Source organism: Anser brachyrhynchus (assembly GCF_964034855.1).
Source record: "Anser brachyrhynchus genome assembly, chromosome: 8".
Taxonomy (NCBI): Eukaryota; Metazoa; Chordata; class Aves; order Anseriformes; family Anatidae; genus Anser; species Anser brachyrhynchus.
The window spans coordinates 28182410-28199434 of NC_137702.1; the positions used below are offsets into that span (position 1 = coordinate 28182410).

Sequence of the window (17025 nt, forward strand, 5' to 3'; positions counted from 1 at the left end):
ATAAGAACTTGGTTGGAGACAGCCCTATGACTCCAGATGAGGGAGGTAGCACACTGGTTAGGTCTAAGAGACAATCCATAGAAATTTAGGATTAGCCTATGGAAGATTAGCCTAAAATAGCATAAAATAGTATTTACCACTAAAAGAAGGACAAATAACCATGTCATCCTCCATTAAAATATAAAAGATTGATTTTTTTTTTGGCGCAAATAACCTTTTTGTGTGTGTGTGTGTGTTTTGTTTTTAACTGTGTAATTTCATGGTTGTATTTTTTTGGTTTTATTTTTATTTATTTGTTTTGCTTTCCTCAAAATACAGGAGTATGTTACTGTTAATTGTAAAGAACAAAAGCTAAGACCTACTTCTCTGCCATTTAAAATTAGGAAAATCATATGAAGGGAGACACTGTCTCTTGCATTAAAATGTGACAGTGAAAATCTGAATTATGAAGGAGGGCCAGTTCCCACTGAAGCCTATCTAAGCAGAATTTAGCATACCTGTCAAAGGCCATTTCATTTTCAGGAGCATTATACACCTGCTGCCTCCAAAAAGATAATCTCTAAAAACCAGTGTGTATTAATGTTTGACTTACACGTTCAAAACTTCTATCCTGTCCTAACCATGACACCGATTTAAATATACTGGCTTCTACCAATATTGCAGCTGTGCATTCTGGAAGATGAATGTAGATTGTCTAGATATACAGCTGCAAAATTTCTTAGAAACAAAATATGATGTTTTAGATCTTCCCTGAGGTATTTTTCTGTTATCACAAAACTGAGATAAAGATGATTTAGATCTGATTTAGTGAACTGAGTTTATCTCAGTATAAATATCTCAATATAAATTAGGGTATAACTTTAAAAGATTTGAATACCCCAGTGTTGATGGGAAATGCTTGCATGTAGTCCTTTACATAATGACGTGTGATTGTATTTTGTCCAGCTATAGACAATACTTTACTTTTTTTTTTTTTTTTAAGGGGAAACTTTGAGTGCTGGTTTATGGGAAGCACTTCAGACTTCAGATAACTTTTCCTCTGAATGCTGTTGTGACAGATTTATACTTCTGCTGTTCCAGATACGCAGTCAAATTACCTATTTTACCCAAATGGTTTATGGCTATCATATATGGCCCAAAGTAGGAGCTGAATCCCTTTACAGCAGTTGAGAATATGTCCAATAAATCCTGACTGAAGTCAGGTACTCCCATATAGTTCCTTCCTGGTATTTGTCAGTCCTGCAGCCCTGGTAGGGGTGGAAGCGATTTCTTGTGGCTCACGACAGGGGCCTGTGAGGTGCGGGGACAGCCGGCGCCCGGGCCTGGGCCTGGGCCTGGGCCTGGGCCTGGGCCTGCTCTGTCGTGCTGCTGCTGTTAGCTGGCAGAGCTGGAAACGATCCCTGCTTCATAATAGATTGGCTCTTCTGCCCCTTTTCCAGAATCTTTGTGGTAATTTAAAAAGTCTTCTTACACTTCTTTCTCCTTGGTGTCAGAAAAGGAAAAACCTGGTGTTAAGCCACATAACCCAGACTCTGTCCCATCTACATGAATGTATACAACACAGATTGGCAGTATCAGTTAATTTTGCTCTTTTCTACCTTCTACGCATTATGTCGATTTTGTTTTTCTAAAAGGCAGGCAGTCCTCAGTGCTGCCCAGGCTCTAGTATTTCTGTGGTTTGTACGTAAACAATATTTATAGCTGTATCCATGAATATGGTTATTTTTAATTGGTGTAGATGTTCTGCTGACTAACCCTTGATCTGAGTTAGAAATCTTTTGAAGTAGTTGGAGGGAATTTACTGCAATGGTATCAGTTGCTGTATCAGTGCAATGGTTACTTTCCATATCAGAACTATTCCCTACCAGAGTGGCCTTACATGGCTCCAGTTTCAAAATGATTTACTTCACATCGTTACAACACAGTCATTACCGTTTGAGGAAATATGCATTTCTGCCATGCCAGATGGTAATGGATATTGACGGCTTTTTCAGTGAAAAAGACAGGAAGCTTCTAAGTTCCTTTTTTTATACAAGTCATGCTTTCCCACTCAACTTTTTTCCCACCTGCCAGCGAAGAAAGATTTTTCAGAAGTTTCCCCTTATCTTTCACCAAAAGAAGTAGCCATATTTTAGTGAAAGTTTAGTATAATGGAAACTTCGCCTTCCTTTTGTGTCTGAAGATTTAAAAATCTCTCTGAACATTCTTTGGAAAAAAGCCTTGGATTTTTGTTTTTATCACGAGCCCAGAGCTGGCACCCAGCTGGTGCCTGTGGGCAGCCAGCAGGAGCGACTGTACCAGCGCAGGCTCCTGCACCAGCTGCAGTGTGGCAGAGCTACTCTGTAAGCTGTGGCTTGCTCACTGTTAGGTGCAGCATGAGAAATCGCAGGCTCTACAAGCTTGGCTAGTATGTAGTAGGATTTTACAATTTACACTAGAGCTTGCTGCTGTTACTGTAATTAAGGCAAATCCTCAATGGGGAGAATGCCCTAGATTTGCACATACTAACTGAAGAGAATGCTCTCTCTTAGAACGTCTCTGTTAACCTTATTGCATCTTTTTCCTATTCAGTCTTTAAATTTCAGTTTTGACAATGAAATCTTACCCAAAGTGAATTAGAGGCCTGTTTTTCAGGATAGTTATGCTGTCAGTGCTGTTTATTAGACTAGATTAAAGGAAGTCTAACCACCTTTGGTGTCTAGATCAATTAGTTGTTTACAACTACAAGCACATTTCACCTATGTACCAATCAAATAGAATATTCGATTTATTATCACAAGTAACTGTTGTTTAATATCAACATGTGTAGGGACTAATTTGCTTTTGAAAGAGCTTAGCTCTACTACTGTTATAAATGAGCTTCAAGTGTAAAGCGGCAATAGGAGAGTTTCTACAATGTAGTTTTTATTCTGAGAGAACAAATAGATTTGTGTTTGTTCCCAGAAAGCACTGGATAGGAAAATGTGCTGCCTATTTGAGCAATAAATGTTGGTTCTGTATACTATAAGTGCTCAAGAATCCAGATATATTTGGAAAAGTGGCTGTAATGCTGAAATAAGAATTCTAGGGGCTGACTGGGGTCTTCAAGCAACGTTTGAGTTCAGTGATGTACATTATCTACTTGCTTTTCTTTAAAGAACAAATGTAGTCATGCTTTGGGTCTTACAGAATGTGTCAAAATCTCCTCCTTAGGGGAAATCTTACAATGGGAAACAGAGAAGAATAAACATACTGGGTTTTACTAGAATAACCCGATGTGTTACAGTACAAAAGAGGGGTTTTTTGGTTTGTTTAAAATTTGATTGAAAACAAAATCACTGAAAACAATTCTTGATCAGATTTTAAATAAGTTAGGAAACATATCTTATTATGTAAAGTAATCTGGAAAAAAGTCAGATGGTAAGAAAGGATCTTGAGCAAACAGAAAACAAAAATATTTCTACCAGCCTAAAATGATCATCAGAAATCAAAGTAATGATGACAAGTGGTATTGATTTCATTTTTAGTCCTTTTCCAAAATATTCTGTATTTCCATCCTCTCATAGAAACTGAATCCTCATTGTATTTTTTTTTTTTTAACAGTATAACTCAGCTGACTGATTAAGCTTCCAGTAGCTTTGTCCCCATTCTTACGAGCTGTGGTAACTCCAGAGAAATCAAAAGATCTGTTTCATTTACGAGTGTAATGCTGCTAAGTTCTGTGGAGAAAGATTGATGCAAGATTGATATCATTAGAGAGGCGAATGAGGCTATGGAAGTTAAACCACCATGTTAATCTATTTAAAGCAAACTTTTCTAGCACGGGAAACTTTCACACTAAAAACAAACAAAAGCTAGAACCCAAGCCACAGAGCTAGCAAATGGGATGGCAATTATGAGTTTGTGAATCAGTGGTCTTAACTCCTTCAATCCAGTAATCTTACAGTTGTTCATGTCAGTGTTTATCCCTTCATATCCTTCTCTACACATACAACGCAGAGGCTAAAGTATCTATGGCACACTGTAAGAGTGGCTTTGCAGGTAATGCTTTAGATAAAGTAGCAATTCTCAGTAACCACATTTGATCAGCAATCAATAATACTTGCTCTTGTACATTATGATTATTCCATTTATTTCGGTCTATTAATTGCTCATAAGTACTTTATTTAAATGTTGTGGTCAGTGAAAGAAAGCTAAAACTTTAATGGGAATTCTCTTGTCATTATGTTGTCAGTCTGGGTTATTGTTGCCATTATGTGAGACAAACATGCTTTTAAGATATCTCCTAATCAAGGGTATCACTACCATAGTAATGCCTGTAGAAAATAGATTCTACTTCTATACTAGGGTTATATGATACTGCTAATGAGATTTATCAGGTATTGTTTGTCATGGAAAGCAGAGCGAGATTCTTGTGTGGAGTGACGCTGTAAGAGCGGTGCCCTATTCATTGTGTGTATGGGCATGGGTTTTCTTCTCAGCTGTGAAGATGCTGTCTTGAGCAGTCAGCAAGGGCAATTGTCCTAGCTTCCATAGAGAGTGTAGCTGGGGAAGTATTAAGATCTGTTTGCATGTTGCAGATATGAAATGCTATTTGGAACTGAATGGAAAAGTCTGGTTCTGCCGTTATCTACAACAAGATTCATAGCAGTCTCTTGTTCAATCTCTGAACTTTCTGACCATTTCTTCATGCAAATTCACTGCAGTGATCAGTCCTCCCATAGCAAAGAACAGGAAAAAAAGGCTGTTTCGTAACAGCCTTCATGACAAGGAAATTATATCTAAAGGGTTGTTGAAAAGAAGAAACAAAGCTCCTAGAACCGGTGATTTTAATTTTCCACTTGCATTTCTTGTATATTCTGATAATATAAGGTTCTATTTCTTGTAGGAATTGAATTTTAATCAGGAAAAAATTGTCCTAAGCTTTCAACATTCTTTAGTCCCTGAATTAGGAAATTGTGAAACCAGCAGTTGTACAACTGAATGGGCATATGACAGCGTGGGTGGTTCTCTGAACGTACAAAGGAGCCTCACCAAAGTTAGGTGTAGGAACAGAACAATGTAATGAATGTGATCATTCCCTTTCTTAAAAGTAGATTCTTAAAATTGTTATGTAGTATTTTCTTTCTGCATCCTTCAGTGGTATTTCAAAAATAATGGATTCTATCTTGTTTTGTTTTGTTTTAAATAAAAATTAAGGAATCAAAGTGATTGGAATTGATTCTTGTTGTGTAAAGGGTTTAAGTCAAATGATACTGCATCAGAAATTGCTTCAGTGTGTATTCCTTACTCACTGCTAACAGATGGCCAGCAATTTAGAATTTCCTTTTAATGAATCCTTAACCAGTTCACTCATACTGATGGATTTGCTATCAGAAGTATTTCCTACTATGTTTGAGCATTTTCTGAGTACACTGAATTTTTATCTCTTTCTGTCCCTAAAAAATGGAATTAAATGATCCATTGAAATCAGCCAGCTGTTAGCCAGCCTCCTTTGAAACCTAAATGGCATGAACTAATTCTTCTCTACTAATTGTTGAAGTTTGTGAGCCCACAAATCTCTTAACTGAACAGGAATCCCAGTGGGCAATATTTTAAGAAGTAACCAGCATGAATGCCAGCTGTGTTTCTTTTCCTGTCATTAGGAGCTAGCACTGCTGCAGTTGGCATTGTGGTAGAGCATACACAAAACTGTTTGATTCTTTAGAAACATTTGCAGCTTTAACATATTTAATTAAATTCTTCAATCTCCCCAAAGAAGGTCCCTAATTACCCAATATGTGGGTAGACCTCCCCACAGCAATCTCTGAAAGAACTGTGTCTCACGGTAGTCCATTAAGTAAGTGCTCTAATAAAGGTTTTCAAATGACTTGCAGAAACGGAAAGAGATGCTTGACCCCCATTTAAACTGGATGAAAGATCTTGGTTATTTGTGTTGTGCATTTGTTGAAATAACCTTATTTACCTTTGAATATGATCAACAATACTGCAGTGACCATGATTGGAATAAAAGATTCAGTAGGCTTTGAATTTGAGAAGCCCCCTAACCTTGGTAGGAGAAATGTTTGTGAAATGTGAGCAAGGATCTTCTCAACTTCACTTCTGCCTTCGCTGTATTCTGAGTATAGTAGGCTAATTTTGTTTTGACCATATTCTTCTCTATTTGTCTGTAGGTTCCTGATATGCATTACACTTGTATTTATTCCACATGTTCCCTTTTTCTGCCTCTGCCCTGTACAATTAAATTCCCTCTTCTTCTGCTATATCTAATCCAGAGAAGTAGTTGCTTGCTCTATTTTCCTATTATTTATCCCTGTGATTTTTCAACTATTAGAGCTTTTCGGCTTGGTTGCAAGAAAAATATGTTTTACCTAACCTAAGTTTGTCTCTCTGCTCCTATCCTAAAATGGCTTTTACCATTTACATTGAGGTAGTTAAATAAATAAAGTGTAGTGGTGAAAGTTAGGATCCCTCCGGTTACTGTGGTTGTTCTCAGGGTCTGCACACTTCTTTGTAATCTTGAATGCCAAGGCTTTGGCCAGAGATTACAGTGTGTTCATACAGATCTGAGTATGAGCAGAATTCTTCTCTGTGGACGAGTAAGGTCTTATTTTTTTCTTAAAGCAAGCTTTATAACTTCATTACTCCTTAGAACAACTCCATTTCTGCTTTATCAGTTTTTCTTCTATCTTCAAGTGTAGTAAATTAATTTATTTCATTATCATCTTTTTTTATCTTTCTTGTATATTAAAATGGTGAAGAATTCCAGGACACTTTATCAAGTAAACGATCAAATCAGTGGAGATAAACTTGACTGAAAGAAGTTTCTTCCCTTTAGGTTCTGGCATGGTGGCCTTCACTATGGTACAGATTGTACCAAAGTTTGTTAGAGTTACGCTTCTAATTGCTAGGCTTCAAATGAAGCCTTCACAGGACTCAGTGAGCCTCAGGCAGCTGGAAAAAACTGAAGACCTCAAACACTGAAGAAGATCTGACATGCGATATTAGTAAGATTTATTAATCTCTGGTAATGAAAAAATAACTGCAATCTTCTACACTAAAAACAGTTTAAAGGGAAATTCAGAACAATAGAGCGCTTTTTTTTAAAAAAAAAAAAAGAAGAAAATTTCTTTTTGCTAAGAATATCCACTTTCAAACATGTAATGAAAGCAGGATACTGTTGAGTGAAAAATGTGAAAATATGGAGACCTATCATGTTTAGATCATAGTAGTATTTCATGAGAAATGATTATAAGCCTCCAAATTAATAACTTATTCAGTAATTGAAGGCAAATTAAATGCAAATGAAACTCCTCAAACGAACACATAATGCTTACTGCATTGAGGTTTCAGAACACATTTCTGACGCTGAGTAGAAAAAAATCAAACATGCGTTGAAGGCACAGTACATTTGCAAATGTCATCATCCATTTCTTTTTATGCTTTCCTGGTTTGTATTCTTTGTTTTGCAAATATGGTAATTGAAATGCAATTGTATTAAAATTGGAAGAAGTCATCAAAATTCACCCAGCAAGCACACACTTCTACCAAAGTTATTTGGCTCAAAAATGTACAAGGGATTTGGAATTTTAAGCTGCTGGTTTTAAAGCTTTATTGTGTTGCTTTTATATGTTCTACTGTGGCATGAATGAGATCAGAAATATTGACACAGTTGTATGGGGCTGTGAAAAAAATGCATGTAGCTAAGTATTTTTAAGCAGGTCACCTGCTAATTTCTCTTGGTAAAACAAATGGTTTGCTGCATATACTGAGGCCTTAAACTTTGGTGAATTGTGTCCTGTTTACGCATGTTAATTCTTTTTCCTTTCAGTCTTCTATTTTCAAGAGTCCTTCTACAATACTATAATAAGTTTGTCCCACGAACCAGTGCACCTAGCCAGGCATTTTAATGCAATGTTAGTCATGACTTTGAAGTATGGGTAATCTACGCCACCATGATTTGTAGGTAAATAAAATGCAAATATCACCCTGTGACTTGCTCAAATGACTGACAATCTCAAATGCTAAATCTTAGTTCATCATATGCTTTCTTCAAAAAAGTCCCTATCTCAGATGACGTAGGAACACAAATACTATTGAATTTCCATGAAATTACATGATCTCATGGGGAGTGTATATTTTATATAAAGTGTCTACGTAGTAGAAATATTGATTGCCATAATTGTTGTACTTAATCATATTTGACTATAAAGTAAAATGCCAGCAGATGTGGTCAGACTCAGCTGATACAGCTGAGGAAATACTGTGAATCAGTAGAGCTGTATTGTTTTGCCCAGGAGAACTTGGTTGAAAGAACTGTAGAAGTTGATGCGATTTTTAATCTGTATTTACCAATCTACTCAAAAGTGTTTGTTTGTTTGTTTTTTTTTCCTTGCTATGTGACGTGGGTTTCAGCAGGCATCAGTGTTTTGTAAATGAAATGGTTTCAGGTGTTACATACCCAATGGTACTTTAAGACTTAAAATAGTTTTCATAACAAATTCCCTCATTAAGTGTGCCAGCTGAATCAACATTAACCATTAAACCTTTGCCAGGCAAACCAGGTGTCAACCACAAACGAGGAAAAAGTTTGATGCTGTGCAAGCTACATGCAGGAGGAGATAAGCTCTCTGCATTGGCAAATACAGTGCTTGCACAACCACAGGCTAATGGGTTTCAAGAATTTGAGTTAGGTCCCCATCTGACTGGTTGCTTTCAATAGTGTCTTCACTTTTTTGACTCTAGTCTTTAGAGTTCCCTTTATGTACATGTCTCTTTCTTAATAAGCCTGTGTGTATGTGGCTTTTAAAAATAGCTTCTATTGCTGTGAAATTATGGAAACTAAATCCAGCTGGCTTTTCAGTCTCTATGGGTGGAAATCACTAAAATACCTAAAGGTTGCAGGTCACAGTTCTGCAGTAGGTGAAGGTTTTTCTGAGTCACCGTGGGTGAATCAATTTTCCAGCATGGTGGGTCACAATCTGTCCATGATTCTGCTATCTTTGGAGATGCTCTCATTCAACTGAGATGTAAATGTGACGGGAGTTTAGTGAAAGGTTTAATGCACGGTTATCCCCCCATCCCGCCCCCCCCCCCCCCCTTTTTTTAGGGCATATATAAAATGGCTAGAGCTGTTCGTAAATAAATTTATTTAAATATACAAATTCATGAGACTTGTTCTATCTAGTATTAACTGCAAAAGTTGAATGCTTTCACTTATGCCTATTCTTAATATTACAGTTTTGTTTCGAAATGTATTTTAAGGGATAAATTATATAAAATGGTCTAGATTGGGTCTGTAGATGCAATTCATTTCAGCAAAATTCCATTTCAGGTCTAGTTGAATCCATAACTTTTCCTTATCATTGTCAGGTTGATCAATACATTATTCATTTTTCAGCACTGAAGCCAAAGTTCAAACCAGTAGCATTTAAGATCCCTAAATAGTCAAAAGTGTGCACCTGGCTTTATTTTTGACATTTCAAGTCCTGTTTTGCAGATACGCTGATATTCATGAAACTGTCAAACTTCGATCAAACCACTTAATCCAATTTAAAGATTTTAATATTCTTGTCTAACCTTCAACTTGAGATAACCACTGGTGATGGTTTCAGAGAGAGGGAGTGATAGCATATCTGGGGGAAACGCCATATGTGAGAATTTGCAGCTATTACCATTTAAATAGCCTGTGTCAACCTAAACAATACACAAGGGTTTGGATGACAATTTTTGTGGGAATTTGATTCCAAGGAACCTTACACTATGATAAGTACATGATCCAAACAGACATATTATGGAGATATTCTGAACTGGGGGCAAACATAGGTCTCAAGCAAGGAATGATGAGCAAAACTGCATCCAACACAGAAGGAGCAAGAAATAGCAAATAGCTGGAAAGCACTTAAAACTCTGTCCTTTGATATGTACAACATTGTATTGTGACATTCATCGGAGAAATCTCATCATACCAAACTTCTTCCAATTTTCTGCAGTCTATTTGAAGAAGTCCACTTCTATTAGGACAAAATTTAATTGTCAAGTAGCATTTTTGTTCTAGCTGCACTAGTACAAATCAAAGAATATCTGTACAGGTCCTGCACTCTGGGTTCCTTGTTCTGTAAATATCATACATTTGCTTACAGGTACATGCCGGAATAACTTATGAAGGTTAATGTTTCAAATACAATTAGTAAAGAATTTTCCAGAATGAGGATTTGAGAAAGTTGGATTTTTTCTATATTGCCAGAGCAATAAAGGCTCTCACAAAAATCCTCAGTAGAATTTTATGAGAACGTCCAGAGATATGCATGTTATAAATAAACCAAAATCTAGAAAAAAATAAATCCCAGGGAATCTCAGAGTTATAAACTTGCATTTAGGACCTTGGGCAGGAATGAAGAATGCTTCCTTGCTCCTGCAGTGCTGAGGTGTGGGGAGCTGGAAGCACAGGGCTAGGGTACTGATAATTCCTAGAGAGTTAAGCAGAGGCAAACCAAGACAGAAAACGCAACTTTTGCTGCCAGAATCTGCTTTCTAGGTTGATGTGATAATACTAAGTTCATGTTAAATTATAGCTTAACTCTTTGTTGTGTAAGTGTTATGCTTCCATAATAAACACAGGCTGCCTTGGATCATCTGAAAACAGTCTTACATATTTGGTGCAGTTTGTTCATGGGGACATTTTTTATATCATCTGCTGAGTGGGTTTGCTCCCCCCCCCCCCTTTTTTTTTCTTTTCCAAATCTAGCTTTGAGTACTTGTGAGGAAAGAGGAAAATAGACATCAAGAGGAACTGAAATTCTTCATTGTGGGAAATGTGCCTACAAAATTTCTCTTAAAACTTTGAATACTTAATTTTTCTAACAAAAAAGATCAAGGAACATATTTTTCTAATTGTATTCATTATCTGCTAAGCACTTTAGATTCTCTATTGCTTAAAAAGATTTGTTCTCTTTTAATAAATGGATCAGAAGGGTTTGGTCAATACTAACATTTAAGATGTGGTGTCTGTTTGCAAGCTGAAAGTTTTACTTAATGTTCCAGTCACATGCAAGGTGATGCGTGGAGCAGAGCAGTACAGCCAGTCATAACATTGACCTTGCCTTCAGAACGCCATAGGACAAATGATGTGAATGATAACATTGTTATTATGTTATTATTATTAATTTCTTTAGATATACTCTAAAATGATCTGCGAATTTCCCTCATTTAGTATGTTGCCAGTTCCTTATGTAAAAAGGAACTATATACTACCACATATATACATATACTATGTATATACTACCAAACTACTACATTACCTATTTAAGTGTTCTCTATATACCTGTCGGTCCATTATCTGTCATTGAAGTACTGTCAGAAAAAAGATTCCTTACCTTTACTGTTCTTTTCCCATTTAATATTACCTATGGAGAGATGATACAAGCGGAAATTTGTGTGTGTGCATACACATGGCATGTGGGCATCTGTGTGGGCCACGACAATTAGAGATGGTTGTTCACACTTCAACTGCTTCCTATAAACTGACTACAACTTTAAAAGCTTATTATAATGTAAAATATGCTTATGATCTTCCAACTGAAAGGTCTGACGTATGCTGATATCTTGCTAATAGATGGTGTATGGCATATGTTCCTACAAAAAAAAGTGCTGTTTAAGAAATGGCAACACACACTACTGACAATGTTAAATGATGCAACCCCATCAGTTTTGAATCAAGTTAGACTTTATCATCATTTATAATTCATTTGAATTCCTCTTAAACTCTGCTTCAAGCATCACCTAGCTGTTTTTATACTGCAGAAAGATAAAATGCATAGATGTATGTTGCTGCCTAATAAATCTCTTTCATGTTTTTCACTTGCAGAAGCAGAGTACCCTGACCTTGGGAAAAGGCTATAATCTAGTGTCTTTATAGAGATGAGGAAGCAGCTCTGACAAGTAGAAGTTAAACCCTAGATGGTCTGGGACTATCTAGCCATTGCTTAATCTTCTTAATATGGTAAGACAAATCCCATTCTTCATTTTTATATTAACATATTTCAATTTTATTACAGTTTTTAACTCTTAAGCAGAGCCGTAGGAGCTTAGATAGAAATGCCAGGTGAGCACACACATTAGTTAAACAGAAGAACTACTCAGCTTGGCAAGCTCACACGTTTCAAAAAGCTTGCTTTAAATGTCTGTGAGTAAGGAAAAATTAGGGCATTGAGCAAGCCCACGTAACTACTGCAGAGACAATATAATAAAGAGTATAAGATGAGAATTAATTGGTATTAAAAGTAAAGAACATTTATTCTGGGTAGGACTTGCTGTCAAGAGAGGATTCCTAAATGGGCATAGGCTTAGAAGCATCCACTTCTGATTTTTACCTGCATTATCAGCACGTTTTGTATTTTTGGGAGCAGAATATGATTATACCCAGTTGTTTCAGGAAAGGAACATACAATGTCAAGTCAAATCTTTGTGAGGTGACTGTATGTTATTACAGTCTGTTACAGTGCACAGAGACTGACCGGAGGGATTTCACTTTGAAAACTGTTTCTGGACCTGCAGCTCTCTTCTTTCCTCCATCTCTTTTTCCACTCTCCTCTCCCTCTCTAAAAATTTGTATAATAGATATTATTCTGAATTTGAATAAATTCTCTGTCAGTGATTGCTACACATGCTGATAAACCTGTCAGCTAGTTTAGTCTTGGTTGAAGTTGGTCAGATTAGTTAATATAAATAAAATATAATTTGTATTTTTTATAACCCGTACCTTTATTGTTCAAAGAATAGTTATATATTTTTTGCTTAACTTCAGAATGTTTTAACTCCTTTTGCAAGCATAGGGACAGAGAGCCTATGGTATCTGCTTAGTGTATATTTTAGATGTCTAAAATCTGTGATTTGAGCTCTACAGTTGTCCCTGCATTTCATCTTTTGTGATTGCTGCCATTAGGATGTGTGAGGTTTTCAAGGACATTTGTCAACTTCTGAGTTCATTTCTTCAGCAAAGAATTATTTTCTTCTGTAAAACAAAGAAAATCTGCTAAATGTCCAAAATTTAATGTTTGCAAAGCTTTCGTGTGAAAATTCACACCATGAATAACATTCCGTCAGCAGTTCAAACTCTGCTCGAGTGAGTTGTTTTGGAAAGATTTCCTGTGTTTCACCAGCTCTCCAATGTGGAATGATGTTCTTATAAAGTAAGAGACTTGCAATCCAGGTTGAAACATCCCTAATTGAGATTTATATCTTCACTGTAAGGGTGACACTGAAACTTTGGGAACCTGAATTTCAAATGAAGGGTTTTCAATCTGGCTGCTTGTATACAGATCTATTCAGCATACTTGTAAAGAACTTTGGAAGGTGATGATTAATCATGAGGTACAGACTGCTGATTGATTAAATGTATTTGAATACTCAAAAGTAAAGCCAGGTCTAAAGAGGTAAAACATGGTTTTGTGAAACTAAATGACAGATGAAATTCAATTTTGGTAAATGCAAGGGAACACATGTAATTAAAGATACATTTTTTACCTAGTAGTTACTATTCAGGAGGGAGATTTTATGGTAGTTGTAATTAGTCCAATAAAACTGTTGTCTCAACACTTAGTTGAAGAGGAAAACAGTTTTACAAAACATCCGGGGAAAAAAATGAGAGAAAGAATGAATGAGTACAACCCTTCTGAAATCTAGCTGACACTGTTATCTTGAATATTACAAGCAAAACTGTTAAAAGTCCCCAAAGTAACTAGAACTACAAAGAGCAAGAATAATAACTAAAAACATGGAAGAATTTCTTGTTGAGGGCTAATTAAATGGCTGTATACCATCTCCTTGGAAAAGAGAGGACTGGGGTTGTGGTCAGGGTCTAATAAATGATAAGTGCTGTAGACAAGGAAGCATTTTTTATTTGTAAATGTAAAGCAAGGATGAAGGTGTACTAAATAAAATAATCAGCAGGTTTAAAACCCAGCAGAAGAAATATCTATTTCATAAATGCATAATTAAATTTTGGAATTCCCTGTCCGATGGTATGACAGAGATCTGAAATGTGAATAGGCTCAAATGGTTTTTCATTGGTTTGTGCTGTAATGAATATGCCTGTTTGTGCATTTTAAAGAACATGCAGTCTTCAGCTACTATAATCTCTGCCTCAGGAATTCTCTAAAGTTCTATCTGAAAGGATATACTATTCTCATTTTCCTCATTTCCTGTAGCATTTCTTAACAGTAGACCTTTGTTCAAACAATATGTGGCAGTTCTTATGATCTTCAGACATTTGTAAACAGGATTAATTTTTTCACTATAAATGGTTTCTCTATGGAGTGTGATACTAAATTCTTGCATATGGTTGTGCTCTGATCTTGTGAAGTGCATCTGCAAAATATCCATGGTAAAATGTGTTGTGTTTGAAAACAGCAAGTTGATGGTCTATGTCTTTCTCAGTGAGTTCATGCATATGAGCTTTGCTGCACGCAGTATTTTTGGCAGTCATGGGTGATTGTAAGGACAAAACTGCAGGTGTAAATTTAGAGCCTGGGCTCTCTGCTGTTTGCTTCATTGCTGTTGTTTCTGTTCAAAAAAAGTGTTTCTGGAAATATAGTTACATCAGCTGTCATCTTGAACAACTAACTTTGTACCAACAATTTTATGTTGATTGCTATTGGGGGGGGCGGGAGGCAAAAAAAAACAGCACAGAGCTGATCTTTTTCTGCTGGGGGTCTCATACCACTTACAGCATTCTGTCACCGAGCTGCAGGTTAGTCCAGAAGGAGCTCAAATTTGCCTTCTTATGTGCACCCAGGTTTTTCTTTTCCTGTAAAGAAGCAACCAAAATTGTTTTTGCAATACCTGTTCTGCTAGTGATTTTGGGGGCGTAACGTAGTCTGTGTTTCACTCTATGTTCCTATTCATTTTAGGGCCACTTCATTATTTTCAGGTTGTGATTTGTTATTTGCTTTTATTATTCGTAATAGGCGTTGTGTTGCTTTATGACAAATGATACAAGTTTGTGGAAGTATGTCAGGTCTCTCAGTTTACAGAACTGGTTTTCCTGTCAAAAGGAGTCTCAATGAATGGAGAAAAAAACAAAACAAACAAAAAAAAACAGAGGGAGAAGAAAACAAATTCTCTGTAATTTTGAAATTGCCTTAGAAAATATATAGTCAGCAAATTCTACAAAGCTTTTTTTTTTGGTACAGAATGAGGAAGAAACATGTTTAAGAAATTCACGACGCACTTACAGAACCATTCTTGTTCCTTAAAGCCTCTCCTTTCTACTTTGGCCTAAATTTGACATGGCTGGCATGTCTTCCTCACAGCAAAGAGCCTGGAAAGCCAAGAGTGGTGCAGCTGGTCCCTGGCTTGCTCATTGCTGGGGGAAGTCTTAATTAAAGCCTTCTTCATTATGTATTACTGTGTCCTCAGAAAGGATCAGATGCTACAATGAATATTCAGCATCAGAGGAAGCTTCAGCAAACACTGAGTAGGAAATGCAAGTTCTTTGGAGAATGGGCTGTTTTTAGGATAGATAATGGTAGGCAGAAGTAGAGTTTTGGAAAATTTGGCCTTTGCTTTGGATTTGTCATGGCCTGGGCACTCTGCCTGTAACTACGCTCAGATCCTGGAATTTCTGCCAGTCAACTGCTATTTGATGTGATGACATCCAGACACACTTCTCACCAAGTCCCACCGGGGTCCTTGTTGCTCTATGCACCAAGATTTAAACCAGATTAAAAAGCAACCATGAGAACCACATCATGAACAGAATACTTAGTATCTGAGAAGCACATGCTGGGCTCTCACAAGTCACAGAACATTTCGTCATGATGCAAGTGATGGAAGAGCCAACGGATATCAGCTGAGACTGGGAACAAGCAGGTGATGCAAACATAAAACAGCTTCCCTGAAACACTGTACCTTCACTGATAGATGAAGTGAAATGCTGCATTGAGTCAAGAAGAGCATTTTGCAATATTACAATTGTGTTATTTCAATCTGTGAAAAATCTGCTTAACATTAATTTATAATTTTAATTTTTCCCAATGGGAACATGGAAAGTATTGGTAAAACTATTCCCTAGCATAGAGTACTGAAAATGCACATCTTAGTATTGTCTTAATAGAGAAATTCTTCCATGCTCAACATAGTAGCTGGTAGTTTGAGGTTAAAAAAAAAAAAAAAAAGGCTCTTCATTCAAACGAAGATTCTTTCCCCTTGCATATGCCTTGTAGGCTTCTCACTCTGAGGGTGAAGAGCTTCCAAAAAAATGTTTTATAATTTATGGGAGGAGTGTTATTGGGTTTACATGGCAAGGGTTTGGTAGCAGGGGGCTGCAGGGGTGGCCGCTTTGAGCACAGCCCAGCAGTTGCCCCATGTCAGAGAGGAGCCAGCTCCAGACAGCTCCAAAGGGTCCCGGTGCTGGCCAGAGCCGAGCCATGAGTGACACTGGTTGGGCCTCTGGGAGAGCACGTGCTGTTATGACACTGAGCTATGGATCAGCAAACTCAAGAGGATTGGAGAGAGAAAATAGTCATATTTTTGATCTTCTCAGTTCTGAATTCTCAAAGTTATGCTTTCAGCTTGGCGGTGCATTAAAATATACTTTTTCCCTTTCTTCTTGAAAATGTTTGCACTTTTTGAAAATGTATGTCTGCCCAGATCTTGCTTATTCTCAATATTTCCAAGGTCAGGCTAACAGCAACATTCAAGGACTCAAGAATCAGATTCTGATTCAAGCCTCAGTGGTGTAAAACTATGGTAAGACATGCCATTTCAGTGGTGTCACTTTGAATGTGTTTTTGAGAACAGAACATACTTTTATTATTACACTGAACACATTTTAGTATGTTTAAGAAAAAATAGAAAAAAAGAAAAAGGGGAAAAAAAAGGTTCAGCCTACTTTAGACCCATCATTTAAGCCAAAAATCATTAAAAAGAAAATCCGCAGAAGAAATCCTGTTGGCATTTCAGGCACAGACTGTAACTGAAAAATGCTTTTATATACAGATTCATACCACTATTTCTGTCCAGCAGGTGACTTTCTACATTAAAAGG

General features: G+C 36.8%; 1 protein-coding gene across 2 annotated transcripts in view; it reads left to right on the top strand.

Moving 5' to 3' along the window:
• Nucleotides 1-17025, top strand: part of LOC308199452 (uncharacterized protein) — a 490488-nt gene that overhangs the window by 52417 nt on the left and 421046 nt on the right. For both annotated transcript variants that reach the window (XR_013954656.1, XR_013954657.1), the window contains exon 2: nt 11846-11980. The gene's annotated coding sequence lies outside the window, so the exon portion shown is untranslated. The remainder of the gene's footprint in view (nt 1-11845; nt 11981-17025) is intronic.